Genomic DNA, 23,954 nt, shown 5'->3' with positions numbered 1-23,954 from the left:
GTGGTCCATGCAGGATCTGAGTACAGAACCTGGCACATGGTAAACCCTCAATAAATGGTAGTTAGGGAGATTCCAAGATGGCGACAGATTGAGTGGAAGCTACACTGATCCTCTCCCAGGACCAAACTGGAATTACAAATAAAATACAGAAAAACCATCCTGAATAATCAACTGCAACTAAAGATGAGCAAGAGAGCACCCTCATAACCAAGGACGAAAAGAGGAGACCACATAGAGACTGGTAGGAAGTGCAGAGGCGCAATAACTGAGGACCTATCAATAATAACCTTAAGGACTCTAAGGGAGAGATCAACAGCAATACAGTCATGGTTGGGGACTTTAACACCCCACTGACATCACTGGATAGATCTTCTGGACAAAAAGTCAACACAGCAACAGTGGCTCTAAATGGCAAACTAGATCAAATGGATTTATTTGACATTTACAGAACATTTCACCCCAAAGCTACAGAATATACATTCCTCTCAAGTGCACATGGGTCATTCTCAAAGACAGACCACATGTTAGGACACAAAACAAGACTCTACAAGTTCAAGAAGATTGAAATCATATCAAGCATCTCGGATCACAATGGCATGAAACTAGAAACCAACTACAGTAAAAACACTCAAAAACATTCAAACACATGGAGGCTAAATAGCATGTTATTAAACAATGAATGGGTTACCAATAAGATCAAGAAAGAAATCAGAAACTTCATGAAAATAAACACACAACAACCAAAAGCCTATGGGACACAACAAAAGCAGTCCTAAGAGGGAAGTTCATAACACTATAGGCCTGCCTCAAAAAGCAAGAAAATTTTTTAATAAATGATCTAACCCTACAACTTAAAGACTTTGAAAGCTCCCCTATGAGGCCATCTGGACCAGGGCTTTTGTTTGCTGGGAGTTTTTTTATTACTGCTTCAATTTCATCCGTTGTTATTAGCTTATTCTGGTTTTCTGATTCTTCCTGATTCAGTTTTACATGATCTCACTCACATATGGAATCTAAGAAACAAAATAGACTGAGGAACAAAATAGATCCAGAGACACAGAAGCATGGAACAGACTGATGAATCTCAGTGGGAAGGCCAGGGTGGGGGAGTGGGTGGGGAGAGAGTAATCAAAGAACTTATATGCATAACCCATGGACACAGACAGTAGTGTGGTGAAGGCCTGGGGGAGGGGGGGGTGAAGGGTGGAGGGGGTCAGTGGGAGGGAAGGGGGGGATATCTGTAATACTTTCAACAATGAAGATAAATGTAAAAAAAATAGAATTAGTAATATGTTCCTGAGCTCTTGTACCAAAAAGTCTGGCCAGATGCCAGGCTGCCCTGGTCGGCCGTTTGTTCACCTCTCCCTGGGAAACAGTTCCTCTGACCTGTTTGTTGTGACCCTTTTTGAGGTTCAGTCAGACCCAGCTAAATAACTCTTCCCCCAGAGTGAATTCACAATGGATAATAAAAACAAAAAGACAAGAAATGCCTTATGTATCCAGGCAGCCAAAAAGTGCAGGAAAAATGACAATAAAAACTATAATCAGCATAATACCTCCTAACCACACTCAGGGAGCTTTCCTAGAAATCCCGTGGAGGGTGCTGTGTGTATTGAGAAGGAAGCACAATGTCAGTAGTTATTGCTTAGTGGACTGTCGCTCTGCGCGGCTGGGAGTGCGACGGTGGCTGTGGTGGACAGTCTCTGCCCTCACGGGGCTTCCCTGCCGGGGAGAGCCAGACAATTCACAGCAAACGCAGAAACAGTGGGTGCTGTAATTTTATAACGGCTTGTGCTCTGAAGAAAACAAACTGGGGGAGAAAGTAGAGAGAGACCGGGACTGAGGGGCAGTGGTGAGTGGGATGGGGGGTGTGAAGCAGAACCTCTCTAGAAAGGTGGCATTTGGTCTCCGATCCCAACCGTGAGAAGCCTCTGAAGGTTTGGGGGAAAGGCATTTCTAAAAGAAGATGCAGCCTCAGAAAATGCCTTCTAAATGTGTAGATGACTGAGCAAATGAGATGACAAGAGGGTGGGACCATTCCTCAGTTTTCTCTCCACTGCCAGTTGGGTCCAGCCCACATTCAGGCCTGGGGGACTCTCAAAGTTAGTGGAAACTAACTTCTGAGATTAGGCAGCCCCCCCCTTCACCCAGCCCTGGCATCTATTCTACATCAGGGCTTGGTCACTTTTGGTGATGGGGATTTCACTACCTCAGAGGCAAAGAAGCTTTAAACAGGACTTACCTGAAGCTGTTCTCCAAGTGATTTCCTTTCCCACTGGCATCCCAGAAGCCAAGGTTTCTGCAAAGTGCAGGCCAGCATTCGTGCTGTGAACTCAGGCCTAGGTGCTGCCCAACACTTGCCTCCACTAGCATTCAGTGTCCCCATGATCCAGCCCAAAGGTTGTTTTGTCTGCTTAGTGGTTTTGAAACTTAAAAAAAATAGCCCTAACATTTTAAAGATCAGAGAAGAACAACCCAAACATCCATCAGTAGGGGACTGGTTAAAGGATAGCTCACCCATGCACTGGAGTACTGTACAATGTAGGGAGGAATGGTGAAGCTCTCTATGTCCTGATAAGGAAGGATCTTTGAGATACATTATTCATAAAAAAGCCAGAATAGTGTGTGCAGATGCCACCTTTTGTGGAAAGGAAAGGGACAGTGGGAATGCACATCTGTATTTGTGCGCACATGTATAAGGGAACTCTGGAAGGACACCAGGAACTCAGCAACTATGTGAACTGAGTATGGGAAGAAGATGGACTTTTTACTGAATATCATTTTCTTTTTAATTTTATTGATTTCAGAGAGAGGAAGGAGAGGGAGAGAGAGAAAAACATCAATGATGAGAGTCATTGATCGGCTGCCTCCTGAATCCCCGCCCCCCCCCCCCCCCCCAGGGGATGAGCCTAAACTCGGGCATGTGCCCTGACCAGGAATTGAACCTCAGTCTGGATCATAGGTCAATGCTCAATCGCTGAGCCACTCCAGCCAGGCCATTTTCATTTTTAATTCTTTGAACCTTGTCAATATATCACTATCAAAAATTAAATTTAAAAGTGCCTTAAAAATCAGGAGGTTTAACATAAAGGTTAAAATGTCTAACTTCTCTTGAGAAATTGGAACACTTGTCCACTTTGGGTCCACGTGCCCATGTGGCCTCACTCAGATAGAGCTGAGAAGTAGTCACCCTCCCTAGATGAGCCGTGCTCTCCTGTTCCCCCAAGATTGCACCTGGCCAGCTTGACTCTTACCTGGCCTGGTGGCCCCTGTGGGCTTTTGAGTTTTTGACCCTGTTCCAGCCCCATCCTCCCTGGGTCCTCTTATTTCTACGCCTGCCCAATAGAAAAGCCCCTTGTCGATTCAGGAAGGGTTGCCTACAGGCTGCCCAACTGGCCTTGCCTGTCCCTGACTCCAGGCCTTAGCTCAGGCTGTTCAGCCTGCCTGGAACCACTTTCCCCAAATATCAGCTCAGTGTGTGCCTGTGCAGCAGGGAGTGCCTGGAGTGCTGAGCGCAAAGTTCAGAAGAGCACAGCATTTTATCCCCATGCAGTGATGTCACACCCTCTCCAAACTAAATGTTGTGGGCCTGCTTCAGGGGACCACAACCCAGAGAGAAAACTTAAGATCTGAGATTGGAACTTTCCCAGAGAGAGAAGGCTATTTGTGTTCCAGAAAGATTCCACGTGAATCTGATTGGGGTTTGAAGTATTTTGTTTTGGATCATTAAATAGACTCACAATTATAGATTCTATAGAAACCTAGAATTTTGGAATCTTAGTGTTTGGAAGGATACTCAGAGGTTTAGAGAAACTAGAGATCTGGTCATTTTAAAGCCAAAATGAAATTCAAGCATCTTTGTAACTAAAATGCACATCAAAGGAAAATATGATTTGCTTTCGGTTAGCACAGTGTTCCCAAGAACTATTTGTTGAATAAATGAATTAATATTTGTGTAAAGTGCAGTATCAATTAAAAAAATAATTTCAGCAGAAAGTACTCTGGTTGCTTCTGACCTTGTGTTTTGTAGGATAAAAATAAACAAAGCTGGATGGCCGTCCTGGTAATGCACTCATAGATTTTTACACTTGCGGCAGCTCTGAAGCCGACCTTTCCAAATAGCCTTCGAGCAGGTTTCTGGGCCTCCAGCTTCCCAGCCCACCGTGCTGTGATCCATCTTCCTAAAATAGCGATTTCATTATTTGGAAATTGCTTGTTCCCCTGGTCAGAGATCTCCACCGCCTTGCCATTATCAGGAAGAGAAAATACACCAAACTGTAGTGCTGGCAGTTAGCAGAGCTGCCGCCGTTCACCATTCATTCATTCATTCATTCATTCATTCATTCATTCATTCATTCATCTCTCCATCAAAATCCAACTCCTCCTTCATGTCAGACTGTAGCCTAGCCTGAATCTTGAAGGTTTTAAGGTTCTGCCCTCAACATACTCATAGTCTAATGGGGGAGGCAAATGTGGGTAAATGTACAAAACAAAACAAAATAAAACAAACAAGAAAAAGAGAGAGAAAAATCATGGGAGCAGCCAAGTGGTTTTGAAGGCATGGAGGAGGGAAGGATTGCTTCTCTTAGACTGTAGGGTTTGGGGTACATTTTGTGGAGGATGCGATGTCTCAGCTGCTCTGGGGCAGACACACTCTCTTGGCTTCTCTCCTCTGAAGCTGGCTTTAGTCTCTCTCAACCTGCCTTTTATAATTCCTTTTCAATCACAGAGTAATACAGGCTCATTGTGAAATAAACTGAAATGTTTGGGAAGTATGTGCACTATAGCAACCCTGTGACTATGGCTCCTCATCGCATTCCGAACCCATTCTGCTGATATTGTCAGAGTTGATGGTTTGATATTATGTCCTTCCAGCTCTTCACACTGTTGTTCAGTTTTTAAATGTTCATTGCCTGTTTTATGGACACTCAACATGTCGGTAGGTGCAGAATTCCCATCCTCTCCAATGTTCTGGATGGACCATCATGAACTTTCCTTGAGCAATATGGGCTAGAGAATTCATACCCTCAGGGCTAAAAGGTGAATCCCTCTCAGTATTTCACACCCAGGGCTGTAGATAGAGAAGGGCCATGTCCAGGGAGGGGAGAGCACAGGGAACCTTGGCATCCACAGGCCCAGGGCTGTTGGCCTAAAGACAGCTGACCTGGGGCCTGGCTGCTTCCTCCTGTGTTCAGGGCTGTGGGGGAAGGAGGGGAGCAGCAGGGGAAGCCACAGGGAGGCAAGCTTTAGTTGAGCACAAAGAACTTTTTAACAGTTTGAGCTCCTGGAAACTGGAATAGGCTGCCTCAGGAGATAATAACAATGATAGCTAATGTTTATTGAGCATTTGTTATGTGCTTTGGTTCATTTAATCCTTTACTCTATGAAACATAGGTGCTATTTTTGTTCCAATGAACACATAAAGAGATTGCCTGAGTTCACACAGCAAGGAGTAGCGGAGCTGGCTTTCTCCTAACCCTCGTATTATATTACTTTTGTTGGTAGTAAGCTTCAAGTCATCAGAGGTATCCAAGCAGAGCTCTCTCACATTCCCCTGCAGCACAGCTAGACCGATGGTGACTGGGGTCTGTGGAAGCTGATTCAGACCTGCGTTTTTACCACCTCCCAGCTCAGCCATGCCCGGTCCTGACTCCAAGCCTTTGTCTCTTCTGGTTCCTCTGTTTAGAAGGCTTCTGTCGTTTGCCCAGAGGTGGTGGCAGTCTGCTGTGAAGGGAAGGACATTGAGCCGACTTGATGTCAGGATCACAGATCTTCATCCCAGCTCTGCCATAACTCCCTGGTGACGTTGGGAACACCTTTCCCTCTCTGAGCCTCAGTTTTCACATCTGCCCAATGGGAGTTATAATCCTGGCTGATTCTCTCTTTGCAGGGTCATGGTGAAGTGCACATGAGCTGGAAGCTAGAAGGAGCTGTGTCTTTTCTTCTGAGCTCTTGGAGCCCTTGCCACCTTAACAGTGCCAGGTGCTCAGGTCCTGTGTCCCCAGCAGGAAGGTGAAAGTGAGCTGGTGCAGGGCTTTGCCTGTAAAAAGCTCTCCAGCACCTGCTGAGGGACTGAGGAACCAGCAGGCTGCCAGTCTCTGCCATGTGCCTTTAGGGCATGTATCCAGGGAGCAGTCCCAGGTGCCACCTCTTCTAGGAAACCTTCCCTAATTACCCCATATTCAGAGTGATGGTCGCCTTATCTGTGTTCTGGATCAGCCTGCCTATTATCTCATTGTACCTTGATTTATGATTATTTTTGTCCAACTTAACTTTGCCTTTAGACCATGAGGCTTTGATCTCTGCCTTCCCCTGCACAGCCTAACAAGGGACTTGGAACTTAGTAGGTACTTGGGAAGTGTTTGTTGGATGGATGGATGGATGGATGGATGGATGGATGGATGGATGAACAAACGAGCTGCCCACTATGATTGATTGGTACTAATTTCCCCAAACCCTACCCTCCTAGGCTATTGTCAAGGTTACTGACTTGATTCACACACTCACATATACATCTTTGATGAGCATAAAGGACATTTGAATGCAAGATATTATCACAATTATTTTCTCTCCAAATGCATGGTCTGCTGCGTTTTTTCTCTCAATGCTCACAGCCTAGGAAATGAGCCTCTTTCTAGTTTGTCTCTATTAGCTTTTATTTTCATTACCTGAGAGGCTATAGAACTTCTTCCATCCCTTGATCTTCTGTAAATCTTTGATAAGGCTGGTTTCAGCATGAATCCTTAGGGGCCCCTGTGCTGTCTGGACTTGTCCATCCAGAGAAGTGTTTCTTTCCAGACCCACTAGTTTCTCTTGTAAGCCTCTGTTAAAACAGATCCAGGATGGTGTCACATCCACACCTCAAGGCGAGGGTGGCAAGCAGCCTCTCTAGAGGGTTGGCATCTAGGGTAAGGGCTCTTCCTGCAGAGCTGATCTCAATCCTGAATGGGATCTGTAAGCCCATTCATTAGCAGAAGTGATAACTGATACTTGCCTCCCACTCACTGGGAATCAGGCACTGTTCTAAGACTTTACATATGTTAATTTGTCTAATCTGCATAACAACCATAGGAGGGAGTTAGTCTTATTATCCCCATTTTACAGATGCAGAAACTGAGGCACAGAAGAGCACAGAAACTTGCTCGAGGTCATGTAGCTCCTAATTGGTGAGGCCAGGTTTCAGATGCGGTCAAATTCTAGAGACCACACACTCGCCCACCGTGTGGAACTGCCTGTTACCTACCTGGTCTGTCAGCAGCAGGCAGGAGACCTGACCAGAGGAGGTCTGAGTTGGGCGTAGTGTGATATGAACAGATCACAAGCAAAGCTGATAGGTGAATTGGGGCCTCCTGTGGGGGGGGGTCTGCCCAACGAGGCTTGTCTTCATCTTGGGTGGCATCTGGTTGAAGGGCGTTGGGTTGAATCACTCTCCAACAGCTGGCGCCCCGTAAGCCGTTCCGTGCCCAGACAGGCCTGCCCAGCCTAGCTGGACTTCAGCACCCAGTAGGCCCTCAGGGAAGGTTGGTTGAGTGGAAGGGCAGACACAAATAGGTATCATTGCTCTTTCTTTCTTGGGAAACTTAATACATTGTACCTTCTGGCATATTCCTGCCTGGGCCAGGCTACCTGGCAACTCCCTGGCAACCCTAAAGCTCTCAGCCCCTGTGGCACCCCCTCCTCAGGCCATTCCCTGTCAAATGTCAGGGGTGGGGGCAACACTTCCAGCACTTTCCCACTGAGGCCAAAGCTCTCCTCTATTTTGTGTCCAGGAAAGGAAGCAAAAGGAAAAAATTGTCACTGTCATTGTAAATCGACTTTCTTCCTCTTTCTCTGGTCAAGCCCAGGGGAAGGGTCGTGCCATCTAAGTCCTGGTTCTCTGCAGGAACAAGCCAGTTCGGGTCCCCACTCTTCACACCACACCCAGTCAGCTCCTGCTTTCTGACCCTGCATGCCCTGCCCCCCCGAGAGGCGCAAAGGAACCCAAGTAACAGCTCAGGTGGAGAAGGGTGGGGGCCTTGGCACAAGCTCTTGGGCAGCCTGGCAGGGACCCACAGTGGGGTGTCAGAGAGGACGCTGGGGTGGGAGCGGGCTGGGGCGGGAGGACACGCCTAATCAAATGGGTCTTCGTGGTGTGTCTCCTCCTCTCTTGGATCCCTGGCTTCCATTAGGGTCAAGGTGGCTGGATTTGGGGAGGGCATCCAGAGGGCCCAGGGGAGGGGCAGGGGTGGCAGAGGGTGTACTTACTGGCTCTGGGCAATGACTCTTTCCCGGCTGGCCTGGTTGTCTTAGGTGTTCTGCACAACCAGTAGTGTCTGTCTGGATAGTTGCTCAAAAGGTGTTGCCCATAGGAAGACCACAGCTGGCACAAATAGCCATCTCTAGCAATATAAGGGTATGTTCCAAAAAGATACCTGCAGTTTTCTTATTATCTTTAAGTCTCTCTTGTACTAATGAAGCTGATACAGTAAAAGACTCCTATAGAACCCAGTCTCGGGCGACAGAGCCAATGGTAGGGCCCTCTGTCCCCCTAACACTCCCTCCTCTGGTCCTGCAGCCCATCTCAGCTGGCTCCTGCCCCAGGCTCACAGGGTCTGTGCTGGGCTGCTGCCTGGAGCATGTCCAGCAACCCCCCAGTTTCTCTGTGGGCTGAGTACACCTCCAGCAAACCGGCCCTGCCCGTGGCGCCCCCGGAGGAATCCCTTCTTTGACCTTTGTAATTATTCCTGTTCAATCTTCTTTCGTGTTTTCTCTCCCCCGCCCCCCCCCCCCCCTTGCGAGGTGCTCAACTCCTACACTCTCTCCAGTGTATTAAGGATGTGAGTGAAATTGATGACTGGGATGTCTCAGGTCTTTATGATGATGAATGACTTTCACTGACAAAGCTTTTATTGTCTGTGATTTGGGAAGAAGGGGGAACTGATATATCAAGGCTGCCTGTCACACCATTTAATACAGTTATAAATCCTGACGTCACTAACTGGTGGCCAGGAGCTGGAGAATTCCACCAGCCGCCGCTTTGCCCAACCATTATGGATTTTCCCCCCTTCTTTCGTGGCTTGACTGTCACAATTGTGTTTTGGGAGGGGGGATGAAACAGCTGGATGGTGACTTTCAAAATCCCAGAGGCAATCTGGGCCAGGAAAGAAAGTGGGAGCCCTCCTCACTCTAAGGAAGGAGCAGATGGCAGGCCTCTGATTCTAAGGTGTTCAGTGAAACCAAATCCTAAAAGTATGCTAATACCTTCTTGCATGTGTACCACCCTTTACAGTCTACCAAGTGATTTTATATGTTATTTTCCAGATCTTCCTTTCATTCTTGTGGGGGAGGGTGGCGGGGAGAGACTTGGTCCCCCCTTTTACAGAAGAGGAAACTTGGCAAAGTGACTTGGCCACAGTCATGCCACACAGGGCACGTGCAGAGGATGACTTCCCGGATGAAGTGACAGAGCCTCACCATTAGGAGTTTGGGGTGTGGAGTCAGGCAGCTCTGGGTTCCCATATGAGACTCATCCTTGTCCAGCTGTGGATTTTGGGAGCCTCACTGCAATTTTCTGACCCTCAATTTTTCTCACCCAGGAATGAGACTAACACTCTCCTCTCAGGGTTGCTATGAGGATTAAATGAGATAATGCACGTAAATTTCTTAGCAAGGTTCTTGCCCCATCCAGAGTGCTTGATAAATGTTTTTAAAAGGTGGAACTACAACTAGAGAAGCATGTGGCAGATGTCACAGGAGCAAGAGGAGAGTCACCATGCCTTCCCAAGGTTGTGGCGGAGGTGGCCGAGGAAAGCGTCCTGCAGGAGGTGATTGGGGGTCAGACCATGGAGGCTCCCGAGGACCTGGGATCATAGTCTCTGGATGCTGGGGAGACTCAGAGGACTTTAAGTAGGGAGTGGCATCTTCAAAGCAGTCTCTCTGGGGTCTTGACCGAGGGCGGGAAGAGACTCAGCAAGAAGACCTAATGTATCGAAGGTGGCTGTAAAAGTTCAGGAGAGAAAGAGTGAGGACCTGGACCCAGGGAGCAGATATAGCAGAAATTTTGCCTTGAGGATCCTAAATTCTTAAGGTAGAAATTTTCCAAAACAAAAGAAAGGTGTTCAGCGGTGTCAGGTGGCCAAAAATGTTTGAAGAATAAAGGAGTCAGCCAAGAGATCCAAGATAACAAGGGCTGAAGCTCCGGTTGGCTTTGGCAGTTAGGAGGGCCTTGCTCTTCGAGTCACCGACTAGAGTCAGCCCCTTCCCATAGGGATTGAAGCGTCATTTAAATTCAAACCTAAGGACATCTGCACAAGCCGGACACCACTGAAAGAAAGGGGGAAATGACTGCACTGGGTTCCAGGAAAGCCTTAGTGGGGGGAGGCAGCTGGCCCGAAGCTGGTGCGGTTGGGCTATTTTTTCAGGATTTGAATGACTTTTAGTGAGTGACTGCCCTGGGAGAGGAAGCAAGGATTAATGGCACATCCCATCCTTGGGGGGTTCTGGGGGTGGCTGGGAGCTTTTCCCCTTTGCTAGAACTTGGGTAGCTGCTGAGCTTCAGCTGGTGGCTTTTCTCCAGTGGGAGGATGGGCAGTGTCGCCTGTCGGGCTCAGAGAGAGAGACTCCTGTTCTTAAAAGCATGAAATCCCCAACACTGGACACAGGATGTGCCCAGAGAGTGGCTTGGGAAAGGTTTTCTGAGCAAATGAATGAATGAACGAACCAGTGAGCATGTGTTTTGCCTCAGCTCTATGCCAAGCATTGTGCCAGCACCACTGGGAAACAGATCAGTGGGACACCATCCCTGCCACAGAAGGATTCAGTTTAGTGTCTTCTACCAACAGCCGACAAGTGCTGTGCCATGGAGCTGGGCACAGGGGCTCTGAGAGCACTGAGGAGGGAAGGTATAGCTATATGGGTGGGCAGGGCAGGGTGGGGCATCTGGGAAGGTTTTCCACAGGTGGCATAGATGGTGTTCGCTGGGTGCTTTCAGGGCACGGTGGCCACATTTGCCAAGGCTTAGAGGCAAGGTTAGGGCCAGAGGGGAGCGGTGGGGGTGGGGGCTGGAGCCTACACTACTCCAGTAGGAATGGGGGGCAGCGAGAGGTTTGGACTTGATCCAGCGGGGGTGGGGAGCCATTCAGGGTGGGAGCTGAGGTGTACAGGGTCCTTCTGTAGAGAGACTGGCATATTGGAGGAGGCTTGGGCCAGCCAGGGATAGCTGGTGAGTGGCAATGAGAACTGTAGCCAGAGGTGGCTGTGGATATAAAGGGGCTGTTAACTTGGTGATGCCCCCAGCCTCCATTCCAGGGATGTTGGTGGGAGAGATTGGGCCTGTGGGTGCCAGGGTGTCCAGGTGGGCCTTCTTACTCAGGGGGGCACTGGAGCCTGCTGGGTGCCCCATTATGTAGCTCATGGGCAGCGAGAGGTGAGAGCAGCAATCGAGACGCTGGCTGCCTCCTGCTGGTGTGTGGAGTGCTGGGCAAACCACATGAGATCCCATCTCGCGCGTAATGTGCATCCGAGGACAAAATTAGATTGAGAAGTAAATGGAGCCGAAAATTTCCAAAGCATTTCCTGTCAAGAAGCTGTTTGATTGCGTGTTTTAATTCTCTGAGTCTCCAAAATGCCCAGTAGGTTCATTTTGGTGGGGATGGCTGGAGCAGAAGGTAATGGGAGGGGGATGCTAGGGACCTGGGGCCAGCCCCAGGGGAGAGGAGAGGCCTTTACTGTGCAATGGCCATGAGTCCAGGCTCCATGTGGCTCCTTCTCCCAAGTGACCTGGTTCAGACCTCAAACAGCCCTGTGATGAGGGTGTTATTGTTCCCATTTTGTAGACAAGGAAACTGAGGGCAGAAATCACGCAGTACCCTGTCAAGGTCACATAAATAGGACACGGTTGGCTGGGGTGTGAAGCGCTGGCCTGTCAGGCTTTAAAGCTCAAGCTGATGCACAGCGGAAGGTTTTCACCTTTTCACCAGAAGGCTCTGCCTTCTTCCCTCTCCTTCTCCTTCCCTCCCTCTCTCCTTCCTCCCTTTCCAAAGCCCAGGAACTCTGGGAGGTAGCGCAAGGAGTTTATTCCCATTTCGCAGATTTGGAAAGTGAGGTTCAGTAGGTACAGTCATTTGTTGGTAGCATGGAGTGTGGAAGCCAGCAGCAAACTGTGGGAAATCTGATTCCTGTGTATGGTCCCTTACCTTCCTGGGCCAGCAGGGTCAATAAATACAAAGATGTGACAAAATCAATCTCTCTCTCTCTCTTACACACACACGCGGCAAGTTTAGAACCGTCTCTGGGCAGGAACCCAGCTGGTTTCATCAGTGCCTCCAGTGCCTGGCCCCAGGTTACCCTGGGCACCTGCTCCGCCACGTGGGCTTGGCCCTCTTCCAGCCCCAGAGCCACTGCTGACGTCAGCCAGGCCTGCGGAGCCCAAGAGGACTCCTGCACCCTTAGATCTGCTCACAGAGGAAACTATTCTTTTTGCTTAATCAGGGACATTTGTGCCCTAAACTACAGGGAAAAAAGCACACTGAGATTCAGTTTCTTGAACTTGAGAGGTGTTCTGTGGCACATGCTCTGGGCAAGCCTTGGCCCTCGAAGGGGCTTCTTCACTCACCAGCAGTATGGGCAGCTAGTAATTTTTCAACAATTGTTAAATTTTAAAACTTTTTTTGTCAAGAAAACTTTTATTCAGATAGCAGCAACAACAATAATTTCTGCCCTGTAGGATTGTTTTGATGACTAAATGAGACAATGTGCACAAAGCACATAGAAGAGCGCCCGGCAAATAGAAATTGCTCAACAGAGCTAGTTACTATCAACTACATTGTATGCCTATTCAATGATACTGTGGGCACACACAGGGGCGGGTGGCATTATTGGGTGTCCCCTCCGTACCCAGCCTTGTGCTAGGAGCTTTACATGCATTCATTAATTTAATCCATGCAACAATTCTGTAAGGCAGATAGGATTATCTTTCATTATAGATGAGAAAAGTGAGACACAGAGAGGCTAAGACACTCACTCAAGATCACACAGCCAGTGAGTGTGGAGCCAGGGGCCGGATGGAGACTGCCAGCCTTGTGGCCCTTATCTCTAATTGTCTTGCCACACTGCCCCCTCTTACAAAGGGATGATGTCCCCCAACCTGGAAGCTCTTCAGGGGAACTCGGTGCTTTCTGCATGTTCGTGTATCCCTTCCGTTTTCCACTTAGGAATCACCTAGTTTCCGTAGCCTCCAAGTCTCGGGAAGGACTTTGCAACCAGGCCTGGGAAGTGTGTTCTGCATTAGCACCTGGAGGCGGGCGATGCGGTGAAATACTGTTGGCCCGGAGTTGGGGGCGGGGAGCTGGCTTACCTCCACGTTTCTGCCCGGCTGGGGCCTCCATGATTCTGAGACATAGTGGGGCAAAGAGACTTTCCATATTCCGCAGCCAGCTTGGGCGGACGCGCCGTCACAAGAGTGGCGGCCCGGTGGGTGCCTGTCAGCAGTCTGATCTCCTGGCGGTCTTTGCCGTTGCTGTCCCTGTACGAGGGTTCCCCGGGGACCCATCCTGGACGGAGACGGGCAATTGAGCTTTTTTCCATCTGCTACTTATGATTATATAGGTCCCAAGCCAACTTTCAAAACACTGGTTTGTCACATCAGTTTCTCGCCTAAGAGATACATTGTTACGCTGCAGTGACATAAGCTCCCCTCCTCCAATGACAGCACCCAGGGTCGTCTCTGTGGCGTTATTAAACCCGGCCCGATGCAGAGGTCTGTAGGCAAGCGGCTTGCCCTCCCACCAAGCACCCCAGACTTCTGAGGCTTGGCTGTCTTAGATCTGATAACGTTGTTTCCCCGTCTCCCTCCATGCTGCTCACCTGTCACCTGTCACTTCTCCTAATGTCAGTTTGCCTGGCTTTAGAAGTCTCTGTCCTCCTTCTTATTTTGCTGTTTTCAGTCTGCTGGGGGCTGGAAAGTCAAGCCCCTGAGCTCTTTGGAACTGTGTGCAAATGATGACTGGGCCTGCCAGAGCTGGTGCCCAAAGGGACTCCAGGGACAGGCTTCAGGCCCACCTTTTGGCTGCTCGCAGCCAGATTATCGGGGCTGAGATGGCGTGATGGTGCGTTGTGGATCGGCAGGACGTCACGGTATTTACTGCCCTTGTCAGGACAGGATGCTGGCTTGGGGAGGCCTGGTGGGACCATGAGCTGTGAATATGTGACTTGGCCAAGGTGCTCCTGGCATCACGATGCTGTCCTTGAAAGTAAGAAGTCCCTGCTGTGACAGCTCTGGCCGAGAGCTGCAAAGGTGGGAGCAGGGGGCAGCGAGGAGCCGCGCACTCCGAGCATCTTGGATTCATTATTATCTCCCCTCTGAGACTGTGAGCGAGCCCCTTGGGGCACAGACAGTGTCTGGTTCTTAAGATAAAGTCAATTTTAAATCAAAAAGTTAATTTGAAATAAAAAGTAATACATGCATGTAGTTAAATATTCTAACCATACAGAAAAATATAAAATGGAAAGTAACTCTCCTTCCCCCAACCTCAGCCCTCCCATCCATAGTTTCCTCACCCCAAAATTAACAATGTTTTGTGTACACTTTCAGTTACCTTTTACACATCTATCCGCATACAGATTTTATCTATGTTTTATTAGCACAAATGGAATCATCCTGTACGTAGTGTTCTTCTGCATTTTGTTTTGTTCACTCAATAATGTATCTTGGCGCTCTTTCCACAATCCACACATTCAAATCTAACTCACCGTTTTTCCAAACTGTGTAATATTCCACCATAGGGAAGTATCATAATTTATTTAACCCAGCCATTATGATAGAAACTTGGATTGTCTCCTTCCTCCCCCCTCCTTTCTCCCTTTCTTCCCTACCTTCCACGAAATGCAAATCTTGGTGTCCTTTTCTGTGTATTTCCATAGGTAAAGTCCTAGAAGTAGAATTGCTGGTGAAAGGGGAGGTGTGTTCTGTGTTTTGCAGCTCAGCTATTGAAGCAGAATAGTGCAGGGAGATGGTTGGTAAAGGCAGGACTGTGGCATCAGATGGCCTTAGTTTGCATCCAGCTTCGCCTCTTTCTAGCTGGGTATCTTATCTGCAAATTGGGGATTATAAAGATTTATATCTCCCAGGGTGGCTATGATACTTAAATGAGATAATACATACAAAACATTTAGAATGGTGCCTGGCACATGGTAAGGGCTGAACAAATGCTAATTGTTACTGTTGTGGGCATTATTATTATTATTACTATTATTATCATCTCCCAGGTCCTCTGGAGCACTCAGGAAGGTGCTTAGAATTTAGTAGGTATGCATGAATGAATGAATGAAGACTTGAGCTAGCTCACAGTTGCCCTCGGCATTCCCGCTGTAAATACTGGCTTCCCTGTGTCTCTGGAGCAGTGCCTGCCCTGGCAGGGAGGCCCAGGGCCAGGAGTGTGGAGAGCTCTCTGCAGCCTTGCTCATTAGAACCCTGCCTTGGTCGGTTTATTACGTCGGACCAACAGTTGCTAGTTCAAGGAAGATCATGTGATAAATGTGCATGGAAATATTGACTGAGCCCCAGTGTCTGCTCTAAAATGAAATTCAAGCACTCTCTCAAAACTGAAACACTGGGATTGGAGTCTGGAGGTTCCCAGCAGTTCCAGGGAAATAGATGAGGTTGGTTCCAATGACGAGATGGGGAGCATTGAGACTGCAAAGCAAACAGTGCCCTGATTAATGAGTTGTCAGGAGTTGTCTTCCCCGCTCTGCAATTCCAGATTAGATCTTTAGCCAGCACAATTAAAGGGAGGCCAATCAGAATTAGTTAAAAGTGGGGAGTAAGTAATTTTGAGAAAAGAAATTTAGAGTTATTATTTCTAAGTAAATAATACCACCTGAACTAATGGTTAATAAACCTGTCATTAGGAGCAGGCCAGGTCTGCTATAATGACAAGATGCAACTTGTCAGCAATTAGCACGTCCATTGTGTCAGGCGAGCTGGGCTGTTGCATCACTGCAGCCTTTCCGCCCTGTGCGTAACACTCCCTGTGCACCTCCCGGCTCAGCACACTCTGTGCTCGTGGCAGGTCTGAACAGGGACTTCGGAGCAGCCCCTGTTCAAATGATCACATGTTGCAAGTGCCAGCTGGAAGGAAGGAGCCGGTGGCATACACACCGGGGTTTGTGTAGCAGGATCAACCCCTTCCTGTATCCCACATGTTGGGATGTTTCTTTCCCCTCCCCTCAGGTGACAGGTCATCTGCTTTGGTGTTGGTTGAAAATCTTCAGCTCATGTTACTTAGTTGACCTTTTTCTATAATAAGCATCAAAGTATAGTTTTTTAAAAGTTAAGAACACAATCCATGTACAAATATAGAAGGAACACCTGTGAAGGTTTTATTCAACTCATAAATTAATGAGATAAAAGTGGTTCCAAGAGTATTTCAGAAACTAGGGGTTTATATTGTTCATTGGGAAAGGCATTTTTAAAAAATGTTGAATAAAATTGCTAGATTAGATACAAAATTGGTTAATGTCCTGTGGTGCAATACATCCAGACTTTTGGGGTTATCTTTTCTACCTGATAGAAATCTGCACATTAACTTGTAACACCCCCCCCAACCCACCCCCCCGTGTCAGGGCTCTAATCAGATTGTCAAACACAGGTATATTCTCTTAGAGGTATGGTTCTTGGGTATGCTTGTTAAATAGTGCCTGTTACACTGAAAGGCTATGCTTCCCACCTTTATGACCTGTTTTTAAAAGTTTTAATAATGTTTCTTTACACTCAAAAAAGGTTTCTCATGGTTCTGTGACTCTGAGGAAGGGTTTTTTGGGAAATGTTCTAGAAATGCCTGCCGGCTCTGGTGAAATGATTGCACTGAGACAGAATCAGAGCCTTGGCTTTGGAGCCCCCACTGAGATCCTGCGTGGTTCCAGGTTGTCTTTCGGGGTGAGCTGAGTGGTTCCATGGCTGGACCCTGGAGGGGAGCCCCACAGGCAATCCAGAGCAGAGGGTGGCCGGGGAGCCTGGGGAGGTTCCGAGGAAACTGGAAAAAGAACAGCCCGACCTGGGCAGATCAGGACCATGGAGAAGGCACCGGGGGCGGGCCAGTCAGGAGGGGCTTGGGGACTGACTGGACAGGAGGGAGGGTGGTGTCATGAAGCTGGCTTGGCTGGGAGACTGGGGCTGTCACCCACAAAAACAAGGCAGATGGCAGAACTTGAGGGCTTTGAGGGGTGGGTAAAGGTTGAAAATTGGCAGCCTGAGGGCTAAACATGGCCTTTGTACAAGTTTTCTTTGGCCGTCAGTATATATTTCAAAAACTGGGTTAGTGTGAACATTCACACAGACAGGAGATTCCCAAGTGAAGTGAAACCAGAGTTCTAGCTTCCTTTGCAAACTAGCCAGAGCTGAGTAGGTGCTGCTCTCCCAGGCCAGGGGCCTGGTCACCCAGGTAGACATTTGCTCTGTAAGGTCCTTTCCTGGAGACAGGAAGAGAAGACTGAAGCTTACCCTCCTTTCGCTGGGATTTAATGCAGGGGCTCCAGGGAGTCTGACGCTGTGGGCATTAGTGCCGAGGCAAGGTGGGCAGGCACGGCCGCACCCATCTCTGTAGCAGCCAGCACCAGCCTCCCGTTCCATCGACCCGGCAGGAAAATGCTGCCTCTGACTTAGGGACTATTGGAGCAGAAAACACCCTGAGGGGCCATCTATTCTCACTGCCTGCGCATTCGGGTGGTAAAACCAAGGCCTAGAGAGGTGGAACTTACCTGAAGTCACACAGCAAGTTACCGATGCCCCTTCCCACAATGTGCAGGCTTCCTGGGCATTAAAAGTCCCCAGTGGATACGATTGCCATTTTGTGAAAGCCTGTGCCTCTGCCAGCCCGTCCTGCCATATTCCCTCAGAGCCTGGGCCTTGTCTGTGGGGATGGCCCTCCTCCGGGCGGAACCTCCAGCCCAGGGCTGTCAAGGCCGGCAGGCCCTCTCTGGCCATCGAGCCACCGCCGGCATCCTGCCCCCGCTCCCGTCCTGTCCACAGTAGCTCACGGCTTCTCAGTGGCCTTCTTTTCCCCTCGCTCGCACCCAGTCAGGTAGATAGCGGGGGAGTTGGGTTGGTGCCCTGTGGTATTCAAAGAGAAGGTTTTCACACTGTCGGGGTAATGAATTCTGTAAGGGTTTGAAGAGAGGGGCTGGGAGGATCTCCATGTCATGTGTCTGGGAGTGACAACCCCCAGTGGTTAATTACTGCCACACGATGAGAACCGAGCTGGTAGCAAAATGAGATAAGTTCATTATGAGCTAAATTTGAAGTTAATTGGATTCACATTTCCCCCCATTAGTGCACATAGAGAGAGCCTACCTAGAAATGGCTGTATGAAAAAGGAAAAGTTGCATCTAAGCAAAAAAACAGATAAATCAGGCCTACTTATTTTGTGGAGTTTGTGATAAAGGGCTTTCTGAGATGTTGGTGGGACAGGAACCGAAGTTCCTTTCAGATATTAGAACCAATGTCTAGCTAATTTCATCTCGACAGTTTACAGCCATACCACCCTGAACATGCCTGATCTCATCTAACTTCATCTTGGCAGATATTTCTGAGCACCTACTGTGTGCCAGCCAGTGCAGGGGCCTTGTGCTGACTGATTGTTAAACACCCCCAGCCTTGGGGACATGCCTGAGACATGTTAGAGAAGGAACTGAGAAGGTGAAAGTGCCCATATACTCGAAGGTAATAGAATCCCCAGCTCAGTGCCGGGAGAGTCCTTACAGGCGATCAAAGCAAACTGGAGGCTTCAGTCCACTCTGGGCTTTCCCACCAGGTGTTGTCCAGCCCCTGCTCAGATTTGGACAACTGTCCTTAGAAAGCCCCAGGCAGCATTATGAAAACAAGAAAAGGTAACATTTATGAAGTCTCGCATCAATCAGCTATTGCCACAACACGAATCCTTAGCGAAGCACCCCGAAGCTCAGGGCTTAAAACATCGATCATCTCTTCTCACTCATGTTCCTGGGGGTGGGCTGATCTGGGCTGGCCTTGATTCCAGCTGTACGTTGGGTCCATCTCTGCTCCACGTTTCCCCTTTCTCCTTGAACCAGGCTAGCAGGGCCTGCTGTCACGGCGATGACAGAAGTACAGAGGGACACACCCAGCCGCACAAGCGTGTGACAAGCTCCCTCTTGCCGACGGCCTGCTCACATCCCACTGGCCAAAGCAGGGCTCACGGCCGAGCCCAAACTGAAGGGGCTGAAAATCACAGCGCTCCAGTAGGAGGAGCTGCGAAGGGTTTCTTTCTAGTTTTCCATAAAACAAAATTTCTTTGGCTTTACTGACTTTTTAGCTAGTATTTTTAATTTATTAAGTTTTTAAAAGTTTAATATTATGGTTCCCCCACATTTTTGGTGTCAGATTACCCCTTCTTTTTCAAGATGATGGCTATCAGGGTGGGCTAAGGGCTGCGGCTACCAAGGGAGCCTTCCCTGAGGCCCCGGCTGGCGCTGTGCCATGTGATTGCATGCTTCTTCCCACTGACCCCCCCCCCCATGCCCCATGAAAGGGACGGGTTTGTTATCGCTGCCGAGGTGGCACAGCATGGGGTGCAGAGTGCGGACTTGCCAGCCAGACTGACTGGGTTCGAAACCTGGCTTTCTTACTTACCAGCTGTGGGACTGTGAGCAAGTCACCTAAACTTTCTGTGCCTTAGTTTCCCCACAGTAAAGTAGGGATAATAGTAGCTCTCTGACAGGGTTATTGCAGGAATAAATGGGTCATAGTTTCCTCTCTATAAGCGCTAGCCACTGTTTGCTCTAGATAAATGTTGGCTATTACTAGCCTCACTTTACAGATGAGGAAACTGAGGCTCAGAATGATTAAGGAACTCTCTTGGGGCCACACAAACCAGTAAGTGGTAAAGCAAGGAGTTGAGCCTGGGAGAGTGGACTCTCTTAGTTGCTGAGCTGTGGTCAGCCTCTCTGCAACTTCTCCACATGGTCTCCTGAAGTTTTTTGGGAATTTTATAAGCTTTGAGGATTAAATGGAATAATGTTTGTGAACAGCTACCCCAGTGCCTGGCACAGAGTCAGGAGGGGTTCGGGTACCTGGAGATGACAGATGCTGTCAGTCTCTCCCTCCTTTGCCCACTACACAGTGATAACTCAGACTCTTTGCTGTTGTGGCCAGTCCAAGGAAGGTACATGCAGCCTCAGGCTGTAGCCTCTGGATCTAAGGACATTTGCTGGATGAAATTGGAGCCATGGGCAATGCAAAGGAGTTCCCCAGTGACAGGTACTTGGAGGCAGAGTTATTTGTAGGCTATATGTGGCCATTCGTCAGCTCCTCACTGTGCACAGGGAGGAGGGACTGAGGATGGAATGAGTTCCCAGCGTGGTGGCCAAGTCCTGAACCCTTGCTGGAGCTGACACAAGCCCCAGCTGACACAAGCCTGACATCGTCCAAGGAAGACATAGAGCCCTCTAGGCAGCAGCTCGCATTACAGGATTGATTGTGGAGGCTCCGGAGCTGCAGGTGCAGTTGAACTTTAAGGTAGAAAAATCTACTCACAGCTCAATTATCCTTTGTGTAAATGCACACACCGGCCAGTACAGGCTCTTGTATATCACTGAGCTAAGAGCTTTTTTTAAAAACTGGGAAAGACTGATGCTCAGGGTAAATGTCTTGCCCAGAGTCCCACAGCAGTTCAATAGCAAAGCTGGGGCTCGGATCAGTGAAGCTGGGGCTCGGATCAGGCTGGATGGCCTTCTCGACCTGGCTCTCCCACGAATCGTTATGATCACTTGCTGTGTGCCCGGTGCCGTGCAGCCCTGTCCCCCTGGAGCAGACTAATATTGAAGAGTTTATTCCCAAACAAGCATTGACACCCACCCACCTTCTGTTCTGGCTTCTGCCAGCCCTCTTTGGCCACACCCTCCCTTTCCTGCACACCCCTTCAGCTAGCTGCTTGCCTGAGTAATGGAACTTCTACTTCTCAGCCCTCCTGCTTTACTTATTCCCCCCCCCCGCCCCCATCCCTTATCCCCACCCAAGAAGCTCAGGCTGGAGCCCCGCCACCTGGAGTCAAATCTCTGCTCTATTTCCTACTAGCGTGTGACCTCAGGCAAGTTACTTAACGTCTTCCTTCCTCAGTTCCTTCCTTTATAAAGTGGGCGTGATCATTGTTTGAACCTCATAGAGTTGTTAGGATGATAAAGTGAGTTAATGTGTGGAAAAGAGCAAGACTGTGGCACAAGTCTTGCCACTGACATCATCACCTCCATCCTGTCAGTGATGATGATCCCTTTGCCCTGGGAGGGCTGGGGTGGGGAGCAGAGGGGTCTTCAGAAGAGGCCAATACTTGAAGGGCCTTGAAAAACTTCACAGAGGAGCAGGCTCTTGAGGGTGGCATTTGGAGCCTGGATGAAAGGGTTAATCGATGGGAATGAAAGAAAAGCAGCTGGAAAGGGAACAGTGTGAGCAGGGTGTGGGGCCAGGAAAGAAGCACAGGACAGTGGGGAATGGCTGGGGAAGTCAGAGCTGATGGGGACACAGATCGAGGAGGGCCTGGGAAGCCAAACTGAAAAATCTATACTTAATTGAACAAGCAGCGGGGAGCTATTAAATATAGAAAGGTGTTGATCTTAGATATCCATCACCTGGCTGTCTCCCCAAACATTTTTATTGGTTCTTGTAGATGAGTTGAGTTGCTTGTCATTTTCCAGATTCAAGATATAGCCAACTAATCGTAATTTTTATGTCCCCCCCCCGCAATGTTTATGTCTCTATCTTGTCTTTTCGTACTGCTTAAAACTTTCAGAACAATTTTCAGTAATAACAGGTTTCCCTGACTCATTGTTGATGTTAATATTAAAGAATGCTGCAAGTATTTCACCAATTAGGTGTGATGATGTTGACTCTAGATTTGAGATCAATATCAGATGAAAGAAGTATACTCTGGTTCTTATTTACTAAGAGGCATTGTAAGGAATTAGTATTGAGTTTTAGCCAATGCCTTTCCCATAGCTCTGTTTTGCCTCCTTTGACACATTAATATGCTTTCGCGACCAATGCTTTAATATTGATCACCTTGCACACCCCAAATGAGCCTTTTTTTAGTTATGGTATATTATTCTTTTTCTAATGTTGCTTGATCAGTGAGATTGATTTTTTGCAGGTATATTAATAAATTGTGAGACTAGCCTTTAATTTTCTTTTTGGTGGACCTTTGTTAAGTTTTTACATAAGGATTATGCTAGAAATAAGTTGGAAAGGTTTTTTTGTTTTGTTTTGTTTTTTTAGTTTTTACATAACCTGAAACAGATTAATAACAGAAAGATGTGTCCCTTGAAAGTTTACCCAAAACAAAAACAAAAAACTTGTTCAGGGAGCTAAATGGTTGAGGCACCTTATTTTTAAAAATAATTTTAAAAACAACTTTTATATTTCTTCTAAGGTTATTGGGCTCTTCATATTTTCTACCTCTTCTGGAGTTAATTTTAGTAGTTCAAGTTTTTCTAGAAAATTCTACCTCTGTTGAGACCTCCACATTTATTAGTGTAGAATGGCCATGGGTTTTTAAATGTGTTTTTTTTAACATCATCTCTTCCATAGCTCTTATTGCATCTTCTCCTGCTTCCTTATCTTGATATTTGTCTCCTCTTTTTTGAATATTTCCATAGGTCTGTCTAACTTAGTGGTCTTTTCAAATAGCAGTTCTTGGTTGTATTTATTGTTGTGCCTGCTTTTCAAACTAAGAAAATTTGTTATTTTCCGCTTTTTCTTGATCGGTTCCTTCCTCCCCCTTTCCTTGGGTTTGTTTTATTGCTTTTTTATCTGGCTGCTTGAGTTGAGTGAGGCTTTGGTGAGGCACTGATTTTTCAATCTCTTGCTTTTGGGATCAAGGTTTTAAAGCATATGTAACAGTGGTACAAACTATTGGGGTTCAGCCCCCGTTAAAGAAAGAACCCAATCCCAGGAGCCAGAGAGATGGATTTTGGCACCAGCCTGGCCTCAAATCAGCTGAGTGCCTGTAGGGGGGCCCCTCCCTGTCCTGGGACCCTCTCCTGCATCCCAGCAGCCAGGCGGGCTCCCCTGCACCAGGCCGCCTCTTACCAGGATAACACCGTCCAGTCTTCCAGGAGGCTGATAATGGCTTCCTCCCGATGTGCTCCTGGCTCTCATCCCACACACACATATCCACAAAAACTGGGTAGTTGAACTTCATTCTGCGTGATAGAGCCATCTGGTGTGGCCTGAAGGCAAGGCGCAGCCTGGGTGTCCCAGCTGAGACACGCGGAGCCTCTGGACTCGGGGTCAGAAGCACGACCAGGCATACGAGCAAGGCAATGGAGCGGCGTGGCTAAACATGTGGACTTTGACATGGGATTGCTTGGATTGGAATCCTGGCTCTTACTGGGCAACTTTGGACAAATTATTAGACCTTTCTATGCCTCATATCCTGTAAAATGGGGATATTATTAGTACCTTATCTCATAGAGTTTTTGAGGGTTAAATGAGTTAATAATTTAAAATACTAAGAATCGAGCCTGGTGTTTTGTAATTTCTATGTTAGCATTTTTGGTTTGTCATTGTCATCAGCAGGGTGGAGGCAGGTTGTGTGGGTGATAAATGAGGAGTCACCCTGCTCTCCAGGAGCTCACAGAGTGCAGAGGTGGACGCACACTCGCCAGAGTGTCTGCCTCTGAGGGCTGAGGCCTCAATCTCCAGATCCCAGTGCCCAGCACAGTGTTTGGTGTCAGGAGGTGCTTCCTGTGCCTTCACTGAATAAGTGACTGGCTCTAGGCCAGGACGAAGAATTCAGTGAAGACAAGAGCTGTAGGGGTTTGAGGCAGAGGGAGGGTCTGAGCTGGTCTTTGAAGGCGGGTGGTGTCGGGCCACGTGCAGCAGGAGAGGGTGCTTCAGGGCACAGCAGGAGCATCGGTGTGCTGGTGCAGAAGCCTGGGTCCTACTCGAGGAGTAGCGAGCAAGGTGAGCTGGC

At 48.2% G+C, this 23,954-nt stretch overlaps 1 protein-coding gene across 2 annotated transcripts in view; it reads left to right on the top strand.

Annotated features, from left to right (window-relative positions):
- PAX5 (paired box 5) overlaps positions 1-23,954 on the top strand; it is a 144,567-nt gene that overhangs the window by 89,662 nt on the left and 30,951 nt on the right. The gene's annotated exons all lie outside the window — the stretch shown is intronic.

The sequence above is a fragment of the Miniopterus natalensis genome, chromosome 12 (genome assembly GCF_054644295.1).
Source record: "Miniopterus natalensis isolate mMinNat1 chromosome 12, mMinNat1.hap1, whole genome shotgun sequence".
In the NCBI taxonomy this organism is placed as follows: Eukaryota; Metazoa; Chordata; class Mammalia; order Chiroptera; family Miniopteridae; genus Miniopterus; species Miniopterus natalensis.
This window is presented reverse-complemented; position numbering and strand designations above follow the sequence as displayed.